We start from the raw sequence: 21683 nt of genomic DNA, 5'->3' as shown, positions 1-21683 counted from the left end.
AAACCCTCAGGGTGGGTTATGTATGAAGATGGCCTTCTATGTTAAGCACTTCATGATGATGAGAGACAACCTATTGTTAGTCCCCATTACACGCTTCATCACTAGATGCGCACCGTTCAGATTCCCTTAGGACAATTCAGATTTGGATCTCATCCACTGTAGATTGAGAGTAACACTAGATATACTATTTAGACAAGATTTGCTAGCTATGTCATCTTCGAGAGATTGAGTCGCAGGAGCACTTCATCTTCCTTTGCCCCATATATTATGAGATCCGTGGGAGATTTCAATGCCTGTTCAAGGGGATCCATACCCATTCCAGTTTCTTCTGGTACTTGGAACAGAGATGTCTATCCCTTGACATGTAGGATTTCCTTAGACTTAGTATCCAGTGCCCACACTCTTCGGCCTCCTCCTAAGCCAAATCTTATTCAACGGATTACCTCCTTCTTTACGGTGCTCCCATCCTCCAAGGGCACTAAGAGACAATTTGATGATAGCATTGCTTTTAGCTCCAAATTGATGTGGACTTGAGGGACCATTCCCCCTCCCCATAGACCTCAAAGACATCACCAAACCAGGTCTCCTACTAGTAGGTAGATCAGACCACATAGACATCAACAAGTAGTTATAACGACCAAACAACATTGTAGTAGAGTGTCTAGATCCTCCCCTAGTTCTTCTTTAGGGCATCATCCTATCATGATTTTTCTTCATTCAACCTTGAATCCTAGGAGAGGTAGATATAATGGATCATGAACCAATCCCTAGATCCTTTCTCTCTGCACATCTCCCTTTTAGTGCAGCTTCTCACACTTGGATTTGAGGATTTTCTCATGTTTTCGTGTATAGACTTCATGTTTCTATTTTAGGTTTTTTCTTTACATAGGAGACTTTTTAGTATTCATGCTTGGTATTGCATCATTTTACTCAATGGTCCCATTGACCTACTTTTGTGGTCATTTGTTGGGCATTAATATAATTGTATTATCTTATCTCATTTGATCACTTCGTCCAAAATAACTGAGATTTGGTCATTCTGTCTTGATATTGTTGGTAATGTAACAACTTCCTTCTTTTTTTAACAAAAACTGGAAAAATTTATTATAATATAAAAGTTGTGACCAAAGTGAACATGGAGAAGTACAACAAAGGAGACAACCGGTTTCCTGCCCATGAGGGGAGATTAAACAAAATATTCTTCTTCTTACTCAACTAGAAAATTCCCATTTTGACCCAAACACGTGGCTATGAAATATCTTGATAAAGCTCATGTCCATCTACTATTAATTGCCCAAATTTTTTATATGTGCCAAGATTGGCTTGTGTGTCTGCCTGTTCGTTGCTGGCTCATAGGACATGGAACTATTGCATTAATTAAAACCTTCCTTTGAGGTTTCTAATTTGAAAGAGAACTTTAGCCAACTTCTATACTTTGGAGTTGTACCATGAATCATATGCTTGATGATAATTGTGGAATCCCATATACCATAAACTTTTATATGCCCCATTGGTGTGTGCTGATGATAGACCTTGGAGCAGGGCATATGCTTCTGCCTGGTTGTTTGTCATATGACTGAGGCTCCATGCAAAACTATGCTTTAGGATTCCTTTGGTCAAGAAATAAGCCCCCCCCCCCCCACACTTGGCGCCCTAATTTCTAACAATTTTCATTGAAATGCTTTCTTTTCAAATTTATATACTTGGCATGCTTCACAAGTGTTTAAATATATATTTCTGCATCTTTCTTCACCTTTTCCCACTAAACATGTTGTCTTGTGCTTCATAGGTTCATTTATTTATTTATTCCTATTTTCTTGCAAATGAGATATCATGATATTCTTTAAGGATTTTGTATTTTAGGGGATCTCTATTAGGAACCACTATACATCATTGTGCCATAAGGTGTAATTTTCTATTTTCTATTTGGGTAGTTGGTTTCTCTGTTTATTAGTGCTGTGATTTCTTGACATTCTTTTTCTTCTTGTTGTCCTATCTTTATTTCATCTCCAAGGTTTCCATGTATTAAGGACAATAATATATTGCATAAACTCTATAGAGGGCACCGATAACTCATTCCTTTTTGGTCTTGTAGGTTGTTTTTGGTTTTATATTCAATGAACACTAGTGACTATCTATATTGGCATTTACTTGTAAATTTTCCTTTCGGGGTAAATAGAGTAATGGTTTATTTTCAGTTGCTTCAAAATCATTGTTTTAAAGATAAAGATTTCCTTATTTTGAGATCATAGCTAGTTCCTGATTGAGAATGGGGAGTGCTTGTTCTATGTTATTCATTTTTTTTAGCTTCCTTGGGAAATTGCTTTTTGATTTTTGATAGTACTGCTCAATTGATTTCACAATTATATTGGTGTGGATGAAAAATTGGTTTATAAGGGTCTAGTAAGGTTAGTATTGGAGCTTCCATTTAACTTTTCTTTAAATGATTGAAGGCTTCTTGTTGTTTTTTTCTCCATTCAAATCTTTTTGATTTTTTTATGAGTTTTAATGGGGTGTTGCTATGTATGAAAAGTTTACTGTAAATCTTTATAGAAGTCTACTAATCATAGGGAACCTCTAATATTTTGAACTCATAACCGTGTTACTGTTTCCTGGTCTTTTGAAGATTCCAAATCATTAGAGACAAATATGCAAAGTCTGCTGATGCATATACCATGTGAGGGTGACTACAGGCACAAAAAAAGAAGCCCATGTAAGGGTGAAAATATAAAAGTATTTCAACATGGCATTGAGTGCAATATATATCAACAATAAGCTATAAATGGCTTCTAGACTCTAGAGTCTGAAAATCGTGCTACAAGCATCTCCTCTTCCCTAGCCTTGTCTTCTTCAAATTTCGCAAGCTGATTTTGCAATTCCAATCCAATCTATCCAGTCTTCTCAAATAAGGCCATGCAAGGAGCAACTTGACCTCTCATACCAGCCAAGTGTTCTTTCAACCTTCCAAAACCCACCCTACCCCCAAATTATGCATTTCTTGCAATATTTGCAATAAATCTCCTCATCAACAAGATAAGCATGGATCCATGTAGGGTCTTTGACTTTTGGGGCCATGGTAAAATTCCAATATGCAACATTGCAAACCTTATATTAGGTTGTTAATATACAAAGTTCATATTTCAAACTTCAAACTAGTAGAAGGCTGAAAGTACAAAACTAAAGATAGATTTCACATCTGCAATTTAATTTGAATAAAAAATAGGGACAGATTTATTATCTGACTATTAACATACGGTATACTTGGGATAGATCACGGCTTTTCAATGCTGCTCCAAAACTCCAAATGCTCACAAATGTTCAATGAGGGAGGGGTGAGGCAACTAGAAGGACGGGGGGCGGAATTCTTTATAGATTTTTCATAGGGTTTAGGAGTTAGGTTTTGTTTTTGTTTTTTTATGTTTAAAGAAAAAAATGAATTTTGCATGTTGAGTTGCCATGGTGGGGTCCAGTACCTACTCGGTTGATTAGGGCCAACTTGGTTGAGTAGGGCCAACTTGGTATCAAAGGTTGTGTCATGCTTTGATTTCTCGAGGGGGTGGGGGGGCACTCTTTATAGATTTTTGGTAGGGTTTAGGAGTTAGGTTTTTGTTGTTGCTTTTTTTCTTAATTTAAAATTATTAATAAAAAATGATTTTTGCATGCTGAGTCTGTGATGTTGGGGTCCAGTGCTTGGTATCAAAGGTTGTGTCATGCTTTGATTTCTCGAGGGGGTGGGGGGGCACTCTTTATAGATTTTTGGTAGGGTTTAGGAGTTAGGTTTTTGTTTTTGCTTTTTTTCTTAATTTAAAATTATTAATAAAAAAATGATTTTTGCATGCTGAGTCCGTGATGTTGGGGTCCAGTGCTTGCTCGGTTGAGTAGGGCTAGCTTGGTATCAAAGGTTGAGTCATGCTTTGATTTGGCCAGTTTGGTATTGAACTGGTGCTCTGAATCAAGACATAGAAAGATAGGTGGCCTAATCAATTTGAGTTGACTTGAACTGATTTTTAAAACAAAGCAAGACATATAAACATAGGAAGAACATTATGTGTACTTGAGATGATAAATGACAACTTGTTGTTGGAGAAAATATTGGATATAGAAAACAAAGTAAAGATAAAAGAATGGAAACCTATTCCTCTGACTAATGGCAGTTGAGCCCCTCATTTATAGTCATTATATTCCTCATTTATGGTAAATGACTTGCTCAAAAACAAGAATTGTAGTCATTGAACTGCATTTATTATCAGGTCAACACACAAGTTTGTGCTCATAGATTAGTGTAAATAGAGGTGATGAGGACTGTGGCCGCAAAATCTAGCAAGCCTTGTGAGGGGACTCAAAAGGCGAGGGCCAAACCTTGTAGCAACAATTTGGAAGGATTGCCACTGTTACCTTAGCAATCTTCCTTTTGTTGTTTAGTGGAGTTTCACCACAAGGGAGGCTTCCTTGTATTCACCTATAAAGATACTCTAACTAGAGGGGTCTAGGTGATATAAATAGTCTAGGGAAAGATACCTCAATAATTGAATAGGACAATTCTTCTTTTATGAAGGTGCAAGTATACTAACCCTAGAACAAACACGAATGACTACAAGCTAGGGATTATTGATATGCAATGATAAAGGAGTACCGACACATGTAGGAGTTAGAGAAAGGGTTTATTTAATGATTGGTTTGACAAAGGAACAATATAAACCCTCAAATAGGCTTCAAGTTAAAGTTTGGCTAGGGTTTAGGATTTCTAGGGGACAAATAGGCAAGTAAGGATGATGCCAACGCTATTTGGGGGGGATTCACCACAACAAAAGTAAGATTTTGCAGGAGGCAAACCCTAAATTTTCATCCACAAACATCCATCCAAAAATAACCTTAGAAGCAGATCGATTCTAGAAAAGCCAAAGCAACTTGCCTTAAAGCCTAGGAGATATAAAAGAAGAGAAAATATTTTAGTTTTAATGATTTTTGATCAACACAACTTTAGCCAATGCCTAATCCTACTTGGGCAAATGGAGTTTTAAGGAAAATTTCAAAGGAAAAAGAAAATTGATTGGAGTATGGGGGAAAAATATGGTTTCCTCTTGTAAACTTTTAATTATCTTTTTTGTGAAGGGAGAAATTAAATAGAAGATGCACACTATGAGTTCTTCTATGGATTTCAAGAAAGAATTTCTTTTACATGCAATGTTTTACCGAGATTTCCAATAAACAATATGTGTTTAGTCATGGAACATATAGAAATCCCAACATTAATTAATTCACATAGAAAATAATAAAAAAATCAGCATTAAAATTACAAATCCTTCCAAGAAAAGGCCTTCTTTCAATCCCAAAAAGACGTTTCCAATGCAATAGTCAATCTCCAGCAGAAAGATGCTCCATAAAATCACATTTTTGCCATGTAGCGAATAAGATGAGGCAATTCACACTCTTTTAAGAGAGGCCAAATTCACATGTGTGATGATGAATAGAGTGAGTGAAGGGATCCTCTATTTATAAGAAGTCTTTCCCTTCGCTTTAAAAACAATACTAGCCTACAAGCCCTAAAGCAAGTTTGACTTTGAGTGTTTGACAAGACAAGGGGTTACAAGCCAACTCCATAGCTCAAATCAATAAAATAATGCCATAAAAGCCCACAAGTGTGGGTCGATATCCTCCAAAAGCATGATGTCATGCCCTTTTTGGGCCATAAATGCTACGAAAATGCATGGGATGGGCTAATGAGATGTCCCATCATCATCATCAGCTCCAAGTTTTGAGGGGAGACCTCAAGAAGTGCCTCAAAATGCTTCCAAATTCCACATTTAGAAACCATGCTCTAGGTGCCCTACGTCACCCTCTCAAGGGCTAGATGGGTGATGTGGCACTATCTCTCTCTCTAGCGTTGGGGCTTCAAGTGTGAGTACAAGTCCTTCCTTGTCAGCCTAGTGATGGCCATCATCATTTGGATTCTGAATAAAGCAACGCCCATCAAACAGTGTGAAGGCTAGCTTGGGGGCGTCCTGGGTTCACTGGGTACAATATCAAGTAATTCCAACATGAAACAAAGGGAGCCCAATGTTCCAGCATCTGGGGGTGCTTCATCAAAGTGCCCAACGCTCTGTTTTGGAGGGGCAATGCTGCATTTGCAGGGTTATCACTGCTTTCTGGAAGGTGCAAAATGTTAAAATTGGCAACTAGGGCCAAACTCCATGTGGGTCATCTTATTAATGGAAGCTACTATTTTTCTTGGATCCCTCTCATCGAGAGGTGTAGGATTGATCTAAAGATCATCCAATTTCGATAAGTATTCATGGAGATATGAATTTATTTGTGTTATGGGACAATTCGTCAAGGTCGGCCAGCAACCAAATAAACCCCACTTGTGCTCAACGTTTTAGTATAAATAGAGGTGGCCTTCAAGTCATTTTCAACACACTTGGGATCTCTTCCTCTCTACTTGTCTTTGGGTTTTAGTAGGATGAGAGATCCTAAGGGATAACGCTGCCCTAATCCAGAGGGAATTGCTGGAACTTCCAGGAATAGCTGGAACTGGGGGGAAAAGGCGGAACTGCGGGGAATAGCCGAAATTGCCAGAACTGTCGGGAATAACTGGAATTGCCGGAACTGCCGGGAATAGCCGGAATTGTCGGCACTGCCGGGAAAAGCCGGAATTGTCGGGAATAGCCGGAACTGCCGGGAATAGCCGGAACTGCGGAGAATAGCCGCAATTATCGGAACTGCCGAGAATAGCCGCAATTATCGGAACTGTCGGGAACAACGGAAACTGTCGGAATAGCCAGGAACGCTGACGCAGAGGGCAAAAGCCAGAACTGCCGGGAAAAGCCGGAACTGCCGGGAATAGCCGGAATTGCCGGAACTGCCAGGAATAGCCGAAATTGTCGGAACAACCAGAGCATTTGTCTCCGAAGGAGAGCAACATGCAAGGGACAACTCACTAACATTGGGACAGTTGTATGGTACTTCGCAGCAAATACACCAAGCATGCAATGTTACAGCTAGCATGCAAGGGACAGCTAGCATGCAACAACAAGCATGCAAAGGACAACAAGCATGCTAGGGACAACAAGCAAGCTAGGGACAACAAGCAAGCAAGATGCAGCCAACACATAGGTCAGTATGGCAACATGGTGCAACAATGGCACATAATTCAGTATAGTGATGGGTATAGTCATGATTAATGAAGCATGATGAGATGCAACATAGTGATGATGGGTGCAGCACGATGAGGTGCAACATGATGACGAAATGCAGCACAACGATAGGTGGAGTCACCTTAGAGAATCAATTGAAGCAACATGTCTTCAACTGATCTCATGTATCATCTTCTTAGAGATGATCTATGCTCTTATCTAGATAAGTCAAAGTGTTGAATTTTGTTGTAAACGTACTATCTCTCTCTCTCTCTTGCTGAACTATTGAAGAACATATAAGAAGAATTGATCAAGGGTTTCCCCACATCGGGTTTGTCCCTGGCTAGCGGCACATCTTGTGTCCTCTTGTCTTGGCTTGTCATCTGCGATTTATGTTTATGTTCTATCTGCAGGTTACTTTAATGCTGATGTGATTGCTAATCTGGAAAAGATATTGAGCTAACTGTGAAAATTGAAATAAATTGCTCTATTCATAGAACATACCTAAAATTAACATGGTATCAGAGCTGAGGTGAAGACAATGCCCAAGCAAGAGTGAAAGAGCAATCACCGAAGACAGTTGGGAAAGGACAAAAGGATCAGTGGATTCCTCATCCCTCTTCAAATTCACCGAGGGTGAAGTCGAAGCAGAGAATATTATCAGAATGGCATAGCGGCAGGGTTGCAGGAATCGCCCCCCCCCCGCCGGATCCAAACCCGGAACCGCGGATCGAAGCGAAGCGTCCCGGAATCCAGGTCGGAAGCGCGGATCGGAGGAGGAGGTGGCGCGGATCCGAATTAAAATTTCGATTCCTGGAATTTTGGTTGCGGCCGCCCGGAACCGCGGATCGGAGGGCGGTTCGGGCACTTGGTTGCGCCACGATTCCGGCCCGGAACCGCACGCCACCCGAGCGCTTCCCGGGCGCTTCCGAACGCAACCCCGCGGCCGGATTTTGTTAACTTTGTTTTTTTTAAATTTGTTTTAACTTGTGACTAAACTAGCATGAGGGGGTGGGTTAGGTTAGTTTAGGGTGAGTCTAGGGTGACTTTAGAAAAGAATAAAGCCCCCATTCTCTTCTCATTTCTCACTTTGAGTTTATGAGAGTTGGAGAAGAGAAGAGAGGAGAGGAGAAGAGAAGAGAGGAAAGGAGAGGAGAAGAGAGGAGAGCTTGGAGGAGTGAAGAAGGAGGAGCTAGGAGAAGGAGGAGGAGCTTGGAGCAAGAGCTTGGAGGACTTCATCTACAAGAGCTAAAGAGGTAAGTTCAAACCCAAACTCCCTTGTTTTTTTGAAAAAAAAATTGTATTTTTCTCCTCCCTCTCCTACTCTTTCCCATTGTTTCTACTTGCTCCTTTATTTACAGGTTGTCCACCATATTCCAAGATGGTGTTCTTTTGGCTTCTATGTATCATTCCACTCTTGGTTTTAATGATGGCAAGGGTGAGGAATAGAGGGGAAGAGGAAGGGGATGAACTTGGTCCTAATAGTAGTGACCCAATGTATGATGAGGAGGAAGGGTTTGAAGAGGAAGGGGATGAACTTGAAGAGGACACTGAAGCACAAGATGGGAAAGGTACATCAAATCCCTTGTGGACCTTTGTGACCAAACTTGAAGGGGGAAAGGGTGGTGGATCTTACAAATGGATGTGCCCTCATGGTTGTCATGGAGGAAAACCATATACGGGTTCATATACCCGTCTGAGGAGGCATCTTTGTGGGGTGCTAGACAGTGATGAAAAAAAGGGTTCCGTGGGGGTAACCATTTGCCCAAACATTTCAAGTGAACAAAGACAAAAATACATCAAATTAGAGATGGCTGCACAAGGAAAAAACAAGAAACAAAAAACTCATTCTGAATCAAGTGCAACCTCTAAATTTGGTAGTTGCCCATCTCCTCATGGTACTTTTGCAACCTCTGGAGGTAGAAAAACAATAGGGGATTTCCTTAATGTTACTGGGAGGGATGATGTGGATGGAAAGATAGTCCGTTTTCTTTGTGCTTGCGGTGTACCATTCAATGTGCTTCGCTCTCCCTATTGGCATGACATGGTAAAGGCCATCAATGAAGCCCCAAAAGGATACAAGGCCCCCAACTATGAGAAAGCTAGAACAGTGTTATTAGAAAGAGAAAAAGCTAAGGTTCAAAGAGCTTTGACACGTTTTACACATGAGTGGGTGGATTCTGGGGTATCCATTGTATCAGATGGGTGGACAAATATTAGAAACCAACATTTGATAAATGTTCTTGGTGTTTCTTCTAGTGGTGCAGTATTTATTGCATCTCATGACTCCTCCGCCATCAGTGCAACTGCACAAAACATTGCAGATCTCCTATTGAAATCAATCAAAGATGTTGGTCCGAATAATGTGATTCAAGTGATCACAGATAATGCAGCAAATTGTAAGTTAGCAGGAAAAATTATTGAGCGTACTCATCCACACATCTTTTGGTCTGGGTGCCTGGTTCACACATTGAACCTTTTGATGCATGATATTGTGAAACACAAAGATTGTGGGTGGATTGCTGAGGTTTACAGGAAAGGGAAGCAGCTCATTAAATTCATCACAGGGCATACAAGGGTAAACTACTTCTATGGCACTTACTCCAAGTTGCAATTGCTTAAAATTGCAAAGACAAGATTTGCTAGTTATTACCTCACCTTTAGGCGGCTAGTGAGGGTGAGACAAGCTTTAACTAATCTGGTGTGTGCTGAAACATGGGATGAAATTAACAATGACACAGATGGTGCTAATGAAGTCAAGGACATTGTTCTTGACAGTTACTTTTGGTCACAGGTTAAATATGTTTTGCAATTCACCAAACCAATTTATTACATGATCAAGTTTGCAGATTCAGATCGACCAGTAATTGGGGAGGTGTATGAGCAAATGGATAGCATGTTGGGGCAGATTAAAGACATTGTTGAGCCTAGAGATACCACCTTGTACAATTATATTCGTGAAGAGGTGGTAAAACGATGGGATAGCCTAAATGTTCCATTGCATGCATTAGCATATGTTTTGACACCTAAATACTATCATCCATCATGGCTTTCAAAACCAGCACCTGGGGGGGAGTCAGGAGAAGACCACACCAAGATAAAGAGGTTCACGAAAAATATATGGCTGCATTGAGTAGATTAATCCCTGATGAGGAGGAGGCTGCATTGGTACGGAGACACGTGAGCAACTATACGAGCAACACTGGTCCATTTTCGAGCATGCATGCAATTCAAGATCGAGAGAATTTTTCTGCTCTTGAGTGGTGGAACATGCATGGAGGGCCTACTCCACTTCTACAGAGTTTGGCATTGCGGGTGCTATCACAGGTGGTAAACACTTCTTCTGCAGAGAGGTGTTGGAGCTCTTATTCTTTCATCCACAGTGTTAAAAGGAACAGGTTGAATTTAGACCGGGCAGAGAGCTTGGTTTATGTTCATTACAACTTGCGATTGTTGTCCCATTACTGTGAAGATGCAAAGTCTAATAAAGACTTGTTGACTTGGGACAAGAATCCAGAGGAGCCCAATTTGGAGGATGGAGTGTTGCGACTAGAGCAATTAGAGGATTCTCTTATCCAGGTATGTCCATTGTGGTATGAATTTTCCAATTTTCCCTTATAAAGAATTCATGTTTTTAATTTTTTTGTTAACTAGTGTTTTTTTTTTGCATGAATTTTTTGAGCGATTCTAGGATGATGACACGGGTGTTGATATGCCACCACCCCCACCCCCATCTGGTCCCTTGGTTTCTACTAGAGGAGGTTCTTCTTCATCAGTTCCAGTGCCACGACTTACACAGGGACCATCTTCTTCATTGCCACCACGTGGAGGCCCGCCATCACGTTCTATTCGTGGTGGAAGGAGGAGAGATTAGTAGATATATTCACAATCTACTTCTTTTTGTCATAGATTACTCATTAGACTTGTAGACTTGTGAATTTGAATTTTGAACCTTTTGGCTTGGCGGTGACCAAGTGACATATTTTGTAAACATTATTATTTGAATTTTGGACATGACAAATGTTGACAGTTGCTCACTTGCTAGATAAATCATAATATGCTCTATGTTTTATGTTTTATAATATGCTTAAATGTTTTATGTTTTATAATATGCTTAAAAATTTGATGTATGTTTGTAATAGCTAGAATATAGATGATTGTTGTACATACTAGTAACTACAATGGAATCATGGATGCCATATCTATCTTGATTTATGCAAAAATATGCATGTTTTCATGTCTTCTACAATTAATTTGGTATTTGGGATGTTTGTTTTGAGTATAAATGCAAAAAAATATAAAAATATATATATATATAGCAGACGCTTCCGCGGACGCTTCGCTCCCTAGATTTTTGGAAAATGACGCTTCCGCGCTCCGCGCTTCCGCTTCGCGCTTCCGCTTCGCTCCCGCTTCGTGCAACATTGCATAGCGGATGTTTCTGATGGCCTACCTAAAGATCTCTTCATTGGGAAGTCGGGATCTAAGGGTGGAAGGAAAGGCAGATGCCTTGGTTGCAATAAGTTCGGCCATTATGCAAAGGAGTGTCCGAATGGCAGAGACACATCTCTTGATGAAGATAACAATCATTCTAGGGACATCTTCAATGATCAAAGGAATGACAGGTAATGCAGGTCATCAAGGAAATGGCCGACTCTTCAAAAAAAAAGCAAGGAACCCCAGGTATGAAGAATCAAATGTTGTTTTTGATAAGATAAAGAAACGTTACCTTGTATTGGCCCTCTCCTTCAGATTCTTTGGGAATCTGGCTTGTTGATTGTAGTGCTTCAAGGCACTTCATCGGATAGTAGGGTGTACTCTCTAATTTGGTAGAGATGGAAACAATCGTGGGATTATACTTGGAGCTAATGCCACCTATCCCGGAAAGGGTGTAGGGAATGTTACCCCTCAATTGAATGAGGGTAACTCGATTCATTTACAGAATCTTTTTTATGTACCTGATCGCAAGAAGAACCTGGTGTCCATTTCGGCAATGGAAGTCAAAGGTTACAGGGTGGCACTCATCGATGGAAAGGTACGTGTTTGAAAATAGAATTTTCAAAGATGTTTTTGAGTTCAGGGTTGTATCAAGTTGCAGGAAGTCCACTGGGGACCATGTCCATTGACACATAGCATCGGAGGTCTGTGAGTCAGATGGTGACAGGGATGCCTGAATTCAAAAGGAGCATGAAAGTACATGTCTGAGATGTGCCAAGGAAAATCTTACAAGGGGACCATTCCCCTCATGTAGCAAGTCCATAGGTTTGGAACAACCCGAGGGGTTTGAGATTGATGATCAAGAATCTCACGTATGCAGGTGGAAGAAAGCCCTCTATGACTTGAAGCAAAACTCCCCGGGTGTAGTATGAGAGGATTGATAGCTGTCAAATGAAGCTGAGATTCACTAAGAGTGAAGCCGATCCAAACCATTGTTTGAAGGCTGTGGATGATAGACCTCTCATACTAGCACCTTATGAGGACGACCTATTTCCGACAGGTGCAGACCCTCTCATTTGCAGAAGTAAGAGGGAGTTGGATTCCGGATGTGGAATGATAAACTGCAAGCTTGTGACTACCTCGAGGATCTTAACTTTCAGAAGTTATATGGTAGTGATGTCGAACCAGATTTGGGAAATGCCTCTCAGTTTCATAAACTCATTCGCGTTGATGTTCTTGGTGAACTTCCGTCCGGACATATGTTTTGCAGTTAGCATGGTGAGCTCATATTTGGTTGAGACTCACTGGATTGGTGCCAAGAATCTTCTGAGATATCTTCGGGGCACAATCTCTCATGGATTGAGATACACTTCCGAAAATATGAAACTGCATGATTATTCGAATGTTAACTAGGTAGGCAGTGTGGAGGATCACTAGAGCACTTCTTAGTGCTGGTTCTCTTTGGATTTTGCTTTGATATCATGGATGAGCAGGAAGCAGAAGTTGGTTGCTATAAGCACCGCCGAGACCGAATACATAGCTACGAGTATGATCTCGTGTGAAGCTGCATGGTTGCAGAAGCTCTTAAGTGAGCTGTTTTTACACATGATGAATACCACTGTGATTCTCTGTGACAACCAAAGGGGGGATTTGATTATTGAGGAATCCTGTATTTGATGATTGCTCTCGCAAATAGGCATCAGATACTGCCTTATCTGGGATATGGTAAGTCGATGAGCGAGGATGCTCCATCGCATTGAGACTGATGTACAGGTCGCAGACATTTTGTTAAAGCCCTTGGGAAACGTCAAATCTGTGACTTTCCCGAACGACTTGGAGTCGTTGAGAGACCTTCTTATAAGGGTCCTGCATGTTGCATGCATTGAGCTCTGGGGGGCTTGGGGTACTTAATGAAGCAACATACGACCACAGGGCGACTCACCCTCCCCTGGTGGTGCGCTATGTACAAGATGACAGGTTCAACCTTCCCCTGTGATACCCCGTGGCGACTGTGGAACAGGATGATTAGTTCTCCTGTGGGCTGGGATGATTAGTTCTCCTGTGGCAACTGTGGAACAGAATGATTAGTTCTCCTGTGGGCCGGGATGATTAGTTCTCTTGTGGCAACTGTGGAACAGGATGATTAGTTCTCTTGTGGGCCGGGATGATTAGTTCTTCGGTGGGCCGGGATGATTAGTTCTCCCATGGCAACTGTGGAACAGGATGATTAGTTCTCTTGTGGGCCGAGATGATTAGTTCTCCTATGGCAACTGTGGAACAGGATGATTAGTTCTCCTGTGGGCCGGGATGATTGGTTCTCCCGTGGCAACTGTGAAACAGGATGATTAGTTCTCCTGTGGGTTGGGATGATTAGTTCTCTCGTTGTGACTGTGGGGTAGGATGATTCGTTCTCTTGTGGACAGGATGATTAGTTCTCCTGTCGAGGCATCCTACCCATGCAGTCTGGGACTCATGGGAAGTACCTCTCATCTGGTCAATGAACAAGGAAATTGGGTTAGGGACCATAGTAGTACTATCGATGGATGCATTGAGTATCTACCGTACTGCCTATGCTAGGATGACCTCCATTGATCTGGGATCAGTATGAGTGGTTTGAGACACTCTTTTGTGATATTGATCTTAGATCAATAAAACTGACTTCGGGCCAGTAAGAGTGACGTGACACACTCTCTTCAGATGAAATTGACTTCGGGTTAGTAGAGAATGGTATGAGACATTCTCGATCAATTCTTCTTCTTCATGGTTCAGCAGAGCAAAGCAGAGCTCAGCAGAGCAGAGCAGTGCAAGGCACTGATGGCAGAGATAGTACAGTCGGACATATGGATCAGCGGATGGAGTTCTCCCTAGTTGAGAGGGAGTGTTAAAATTGACAACTAGGGCCAAACTCCATGTGGGTCATCTTATTAATGGAAGCTGATATTTTTCTTGGATTCCTCTCATCGAGAGGTGTAGGATTGATCTAAAGATCATCCGATTCCGAGAAGTATTCATGGAGATATGAATTTATTTGTGTTATGGGACAATTCGTCAAGGTCAGCCAGCAACCAAATAAACCCCACTTGTGCTCAATGTTTTAGTATAAATAGAGGTGGCCTTCAAGTCATTTTCAACACACTTGGGATCTCTTCCTCTCTACTTGTCTTTGGGTTTTAGTAGGATGAGAGATCCTAAGGGATAACGCTGCCCTAATCTAGAGGGCAGAAGCCAGAAGTGCCGGGAATAGCCGGACTTGCCGGGAATAGCCGAAAGTGTCGGGAAAAGGCAGAATTGTCGGGAATAGCCAAAATAACCGAAATAGCCGGAATTGCCGGGAATAGTTGGAATTGTCGGAACTGCTGGGAATAGTCGGAATTGCCAGAATTGCGGGGAAAAGCCGGAACTACTGGAATTGCCGGGAATAGCTGAATAGCCAGAGTAGTCGGAACTACCGGAACTGCCGGAAAATGTTGGAAATTGCCACGAAAAGCCAGAACTGTTGGAACTGTCGGGAATAGCCGGAATAACTGGAACTGTCGGAACTGCTGGGAATAGCTGGAATTGCCGGAACAGTCGCGAAAGCTGACGCAGAGGGCAGAAGCCGGTACTGCCGGGAACAACTGAAATTGCCGGAACAGCTAGAGCATTTGTCTCCGAAAGAGAGTAGCATGCAAGGGACAACTAACTAATATTGGGACAGTTGTATGGTACTTAGCAGCAAATACACCAAGCATGCAATGTTACAGCGAGCATGCATGGGACAACTAGCATGCAACAACAAGCATGCAAAGGACAACAAGCATGCTAGGGACAACAAGCAAGCTAGGGACAACAAGCAAGCAAGATGCAGCCAACACATAGGTCAGTATGGCAACATGGTGCAGTAGTGGCACATAATGCAGTACAGTGATGGGTATAGTCATGATTAATGAAGCATGATGAGATGCAACATAGTGATGATGGGTGCAACATGGTGTAGCACGGTGAGGTGCAGCATGATGACGAAATGCAGCACAATGATAGGTGGAGTCACCTTGGAGAATCAGTTGAAGCCACATGTCTTCAACTAATCTCATGTATCATCTTCTTAGAGATGATCTATGCTCTTATCTAGATGGTCATTGGGGACAATGACCATAGATGCATCATAATGGATCATACTTAATTGTTAAGCGCATAATAACACTTCAAATTGAGATCATCTTCAAATATCTAACTAGACCAAGTTTCGTGAAAGTGTTCCTTACTTGTGTTAGGGATGGCTAGATGGTCAACCCTATTAGGTGCTTCTAGACCCTAAGGGGAGGTGGCATCCATAGGTGCTTGGGATAGTGGTGGCAATGGAGGGGAAAGACTTCATTTGCAAGGACCATTTCTCCCGATCAAGACAATGATTTTCTCTCTTCAATCTACGATGTAATAATTTCCGTAAAGCATTCTCTCCTGCGATTTAGACCGCTTGGGCACATTTACATATCTTACTGCTTCTCATACTTCCACATCTTCACACCTTTACTACAACAACTTGGTTTTTGGGCTAAAATATTGCACCACACTATTTCTAGAAGTAATTGTTTACTAGGTGGAATTATTTACTTTTCACTTTACAAATACTGGTACATGGCTGCAAGACAATAAATTAAATCTTCTTGGAAACTCGGATGAGGTGTTAAATAAAACAAATGCCTTGTAGACATATTAACAAGGAAGCAGTGACAAGGCTTCTTACTAAATGTCCATTGCCATCATCTATGGTTGAGCAATAAAGCTGTGCTGTTGAGGTGAAGCAATCATCAAAGTAGCCAACTTAGAGACTATGGAATAACATGACTTGAAAGATGGCTTAGAATTAACCAGTTCTGTGGAGAAACTGATTCACAGTTTATGGATAGAATAACTAAGCTCTCTTTTTGGTGTATACTCTTGTTCATGCCCATGTAATTCTGTAGGGGCTGTGTTCTTATCAAGACAAACAGGGATGAAACTAATGGTACTTATAGATGCAACCAATTGTAGCTTTAGAAAAGTGGTGCTATGACATTTGAAGTGTTCTCTAGGGCACTAGGCTTGCAAGCACTGAGTAAAGTGGTCTAAGTGGGTGGTGCACATCCTCCAAGGCACACTGTAATGTGGGTGCCTAAAACATGTGAGCCTTATTTTTTGACTCTGGATCTTATTATTTCAAAATCATAATTGATGTTTGATGACAACCCAATTTGGTACAGATATGTAAGGTGCAAGGAAAATTGGAGTCAAAACCAGATTTAGAATGAACTTCAGAAGGAGTTTCGAGAAGAGTCAAAAGTTTAAATAATCACATGGTCGAAAGATAAATATGACCTCAGAGATTGTTTTGGATGAATCCTTATCTGAGGGAATAATGATCGTGGAAACCATCCATTCAAAATATAGGTCTACATTGGAAACACTTTCCTAACAAGGACTAGCCCTGAGCTGGTTTGTACTGTTCCTTTACCGCTGCAAGCACACATTTATATAGACAGAAAGCGAAGCATTAACATGCAATATAATCATACTTAGACATTTTAGGTAATTGGTGAATCATTCTTCTCACTATGCCCCTCAAATAGGGCTATAGTATGGCCATCAATAAACTTCCCATGCAAATGAAATTCAAATAGTAAACAAATTCTTGCTGTTTATCACTATCCTTTAACTATTCGAGAAGAGTTATTTTCACATGTAAAAGTTTAAATAATCATGTAGTCAAAAGATAATATATAACCACAGACATCGTTCTGAATGAATCCTTATCCGAGGGATTAATGATTGTGGAAACCATCCATTGAAAATGTAGGTCAACATTAGAAACTCTTGCCTAACAATTACTAGCCCTGAACTGGTTTGGACTAATTTCCCTTCTTCCTGCAAGCACACATTTATATAGACGGAAATCAATATAATCATACTTAACTCTTTTTCGGTTATTGGTGAATCATTCTTCTCACTATGCCCGCCAAATAGGGCAAAAGTATGGCCATTAACAACCTTCTCATGCAAATGAAATTCAAATGGTAAACAAACAGATGCTGTTCATCACTATTCTTCAACTGGCCAGAACTCGCTTTGTCCAGGCTCACTAATTTATGGCTCCACCCTCTAACCACATCTATCATTATTCATTTAATGTGATAGACCCAGTGTGCCATCCAGGGCCTGATTTTATTTGACAGTTCCTGGGCTGGGTTCACTTGGAATATAAGAAATGATAACTAGTAGAGGCACAGCCAACATCACATATGATCACCAATTCTAAGTCCAAGGCTAAGGCCCATGATGATGTATTTATAAAAACAATCCTTCTTATAGAGGGGATAATGAGTGAAACCATGCAAATGATTCTAAATTTCTATGCTGTAAGTAAAGATGAAAGGTACTTTAATTTAGCAGATTGGACTAAATATTTCTCTAGTAAGAAGGTGTTTCCTTTGTGAAGTATATCTTGATAACAATGCCAAATGATCCAAATTGCAGCAGAAATGATAAACAGAATACAATGGTTGAAGTCCCTGTGTAGGAGAAGTGCATGATAATTGGGGAGAGAAGTCAGGTAAATGTGTGCAAAATGTGGCCTGCTTGTCTTCTTATTATACGAGCCAATTTCTGTTTGTTTTCTATTTATACTAAATTTCTTCTTATTTAAATTGGCTGGCGTTTTTCTGTAGGTCATAACATGTGAATTTAATTGTAGATTGCTAAAGTTGGTTTCACTCAAATATATTCCTCCTTGAAGCTTCTATGTCTAAAAGTCAACACACTCTTCTTACCAGAATATTCATTAATTTTTTTTGTGATTTTATGCAATCTTTTAACAGATTAAAGATGCAAAATACTTATCCTACCTATATAGTAGTCTTCTTATTTTTGATCGTAACATTTCTCCCTCTTAGGGAGACTCGTCCTCAATGATATTAGATTCTTTGCTAAAGGCTGCTGATTCCCATGTCGCCTCTTTAGTTGGTTGGTTTGACCATTAGATTACATACTCTTTATTTCTTTGTTAGGAAACTTTCTTGTTTGTTGTTGTAAGATTATATAGGATCATTTATTTCTTGCTCGATTTATTCTACAATGACATAGATTGGCAGTAAATTATTAAAACTGGTTAGAACCTTCTTTAAGAAACTCAGGTAGAAAACTAATGAGTTTTGATATGATTGTAGCTGTATTGTGCAGGTGACTTCATCTATCTTTAAGAGCAGGCTTTGTTCATCCTCAAGTAGATAGGAAGCTGTTTGGTTTGAATTTTAGATACACTTTGCCTCTGATTTCAAAGGATCTTGGTGTATGATGTTTTTTGTATAATTTGGCTTTTGATTGTGGCCTTTTCAAGTTGTTTTTACATTCTTTTGACTTCTGTCCAACATTTTTAGTGAGGTTTTTGTCTTTCCTTTGACATGTGCAAGATCAAGATTGATAGAATTGAGAGAGTTGAAACTGTACATTGTTCTGAATAATGTTCATGCCTGTTGTTGAACGGATGTTGTTCTTGTAGGAGAATTTAATAATGGTGCGCTTTCTTCTCACTCTAATTGTTTGGATGCTAGATATGCTCTCAACATGTTTTCCTTGATTTGGTTTATTTGCTTGCCCGTCATCTGAGGATGGTGTTAAACTTTAATTTAACATTGAGACTTTTGAAAATATATTTTCATAATTTTTCCATAAATTTTGGATTTCTGTAGTCGACAGTATTTTTGGGCAAGCCATACTTAAAGAAAAACTTGGAGGGTAGAATTTCAACGATATCACTTGCTTTTGATTCATTCTTCAGGGAATGAATCTCCCAATTTTTATCAATTCATCCAGTACAACTGTGATTTGGTCATTTTGTGTTGATGCCCATGGCAACATCCAGTACAACATTATTCAGGCATGAACATTATTCTAACAGATTCCATTGATATGCATTCTTTTCAAAATTTTTATACTTGGCATGTTTTGCAAGTGTTAAATATATCTCTATATCTTTTATCACCTTTTTACATTAAACATGTTGTATTGTGCCTCATAGGTTCTATTTATTTAGTTATTCCTACTTTTCTTGTGAATGGAGTATCATGATATTCATAAATGATTTTGTATTTTAGGCGATCCTTTTTAGGAACTATTATATGTCATCAGGTGTCTTTTTCTAGTTTATAATTGGGTAGGTGGTTGCCTTGTTTTATTAATGCTACTGTTTCTTAACATTCTTTGTCTTTTTGTTGTCCCCATCTTTATGTTACTTGTTAACCTTTCACTAGCAGCGTTGGCTCTCCCACTTTGTATTGATACTTTATTATTCGCAGTGCCATTGACCTAATTTTGGTCATTCACTGGATATTAATAAACTTATCTTATCATGCCTCATCTAAGATTTCAGTATTAAGGATATATTATATTGCATAAATTTCAGATAAAGCACCAACTACTACATTTTGTTTTCTGGCCTTGTAGGTTTATTTGGTTTATAATCATTGAACACTAGTGACCATCTATATTGGCATTTACTTGTAAATTTTCCTTTTGGGGTAAAGTTTAAACATTGATGAAAACATTGGCATCAACAAAAAGTCATTGGGGGTCTGGACATAAGGAAATCAGAAACATTCGTGAAAAATTGACAAACTGTGGTAAGCATTAAAAGATACGAAATAATTTTCTTTGAAAGTCTTAAAAAAAATATAAACCAACAACAACATCAAATAATCACATTGGCAGATAAATATGAAAAAACATCGATACCTAAGATGTAGTGAATATCAAATTATACATCAAAGGTGACACTGAATCTTCATAGTTGTCTAGTCAAAGACTCAAAAGTGAGTATTAACTAAAAAATGACATCAAGAATATATAAATGTATCTCATCATGATGATGTTGAGAGAAAAAAATTCGCAAGAGAAATTGAGTGGGAACCAACTAGCAAAACCCTAATAACAAAAAGATAAATTCGCAGAAGCAAATCAGCACTAGTGTGCTAGAGAAAGAGAGAGCAGTAGTGTACTAGAAAGAGAGAGAGAGTAAGCACACTAAAAAGAGCGAGTTATAGCCATAAGCATAGGAGTGCATAAGAGGGAAGTAACCATAGCACAATAAGTTGCAAAAGAAAGTGAAATAAAGAAGGTCCACTTAGATAAATAACTTATGAAAAGTGGTCCACTTTAGTGAAGAATACAAATGGAGATTGGTGTATTTGTACACTATCTAAGAGGTAGGGTGCTAACCCAATAAAGCCTTGATTAGTTTGGATAATCTAAAATAGCCAAATTGATTAATGTTACAACATTGTAATTAATATTACAAAATGTTGGTTTGTGGCCTATGTGCATTAGAGAAATTTTGAGGTAAAAAATGGGCCTCAAAACAAAAATGTACAACAAAAATAAACTTTATAAGAACAAATAGGATTCAAGATGATGATGTCAACCATGGGGGATGATTCACCATACTTTTTCAACTTGTATTTTCAACTTATCTCCTAATGCTTTTACTCAAATTTCGAGCGGGAGCACTCGTTGGATGCAAAATTTAATTCTTCATCCAAGGAGTACCCATGTTTCATATTTTCAATGGACCCTGCTACACAAAAAATGAGAAATACATGAAAAATGTGATTGCAGGGTCCATCAAGAGTATGCAACATGGGTACTCTTTGGATGAAGAATTAAATTTTGCATCCAACGAGTGCTTCCGCTCGAAATTTGAGTAAAAGAGTAGGGAGATAAGTTAAAAATACGAGTTGAAAAAGTAGTTTTTTTCTTTTTTCCCTCTAAAATTTGATGATGTAATGTAATCTTATTTTATTATTTCCACTATTATTTTATAATATTCCTTAGGAGACTCATTTTAAACCTCAAAATTTCTCTAATAGAAAACCCGTAAGTTGAATATCCCCCTTTAGTTTGCATGGGGGGCCATAGAGTGTAGATATTACATTATCACATATCCCCCTTGAAAAATCTCCCGCTCCAATATGTTTCAACTTTTCATAGGTTGGTGAAGGTAGACTCTTGTAGAAGATTTGGTGAATATGTTGACAAGCTTTTCTGATGAAGGAACAAAGATTAGCACAAGTTACTCATAAGCATGGAGTTGCCTAATGTAGTGCA

General features: G+C 39.6%; 1 long non-coding RNA gene across 1 annotated transcript in view; it reads left to right on the top strand.

Moving 5' to 3' along the window:
* LOC149186569 (uncharacterized) overlaps positions 1 to 21683 on the top strand; it is a 122469-nt gene that overhangs the window by 31035 nt on the left and 69751 nt on the right. Inside the window, exon 2 of the long non-coding RNA XR_016255704.1 lies at positions 18063 to 18138. This is a non-coding gene — a long non-coding RNA (uncharacterized LOC149186569). The remainder of the gene's footprint in view (positions 1 to 18062; positions 18139 to 21683) is intronic.

This window comes from Pinus tabuliformis, chromosome 3_1 (assembly GCF_031772625.1).
Source record: "Pinus tabuliformis cultivar Carrire ecotype Pingquan chromosome 3_1, CPIR1, whole genome shotgun sequence".
Lineage (NCBI taxonomy): Eukaryota > Viridiplantae > Streptophyta > Pinopsida > Pinales > Pinaceae > Pinus > Pinus tabuliformis.
Note: the sequence above shows the minus strand (reverse complement) of the source record. Positions and strands in the feature narration are given on the sequence as shown.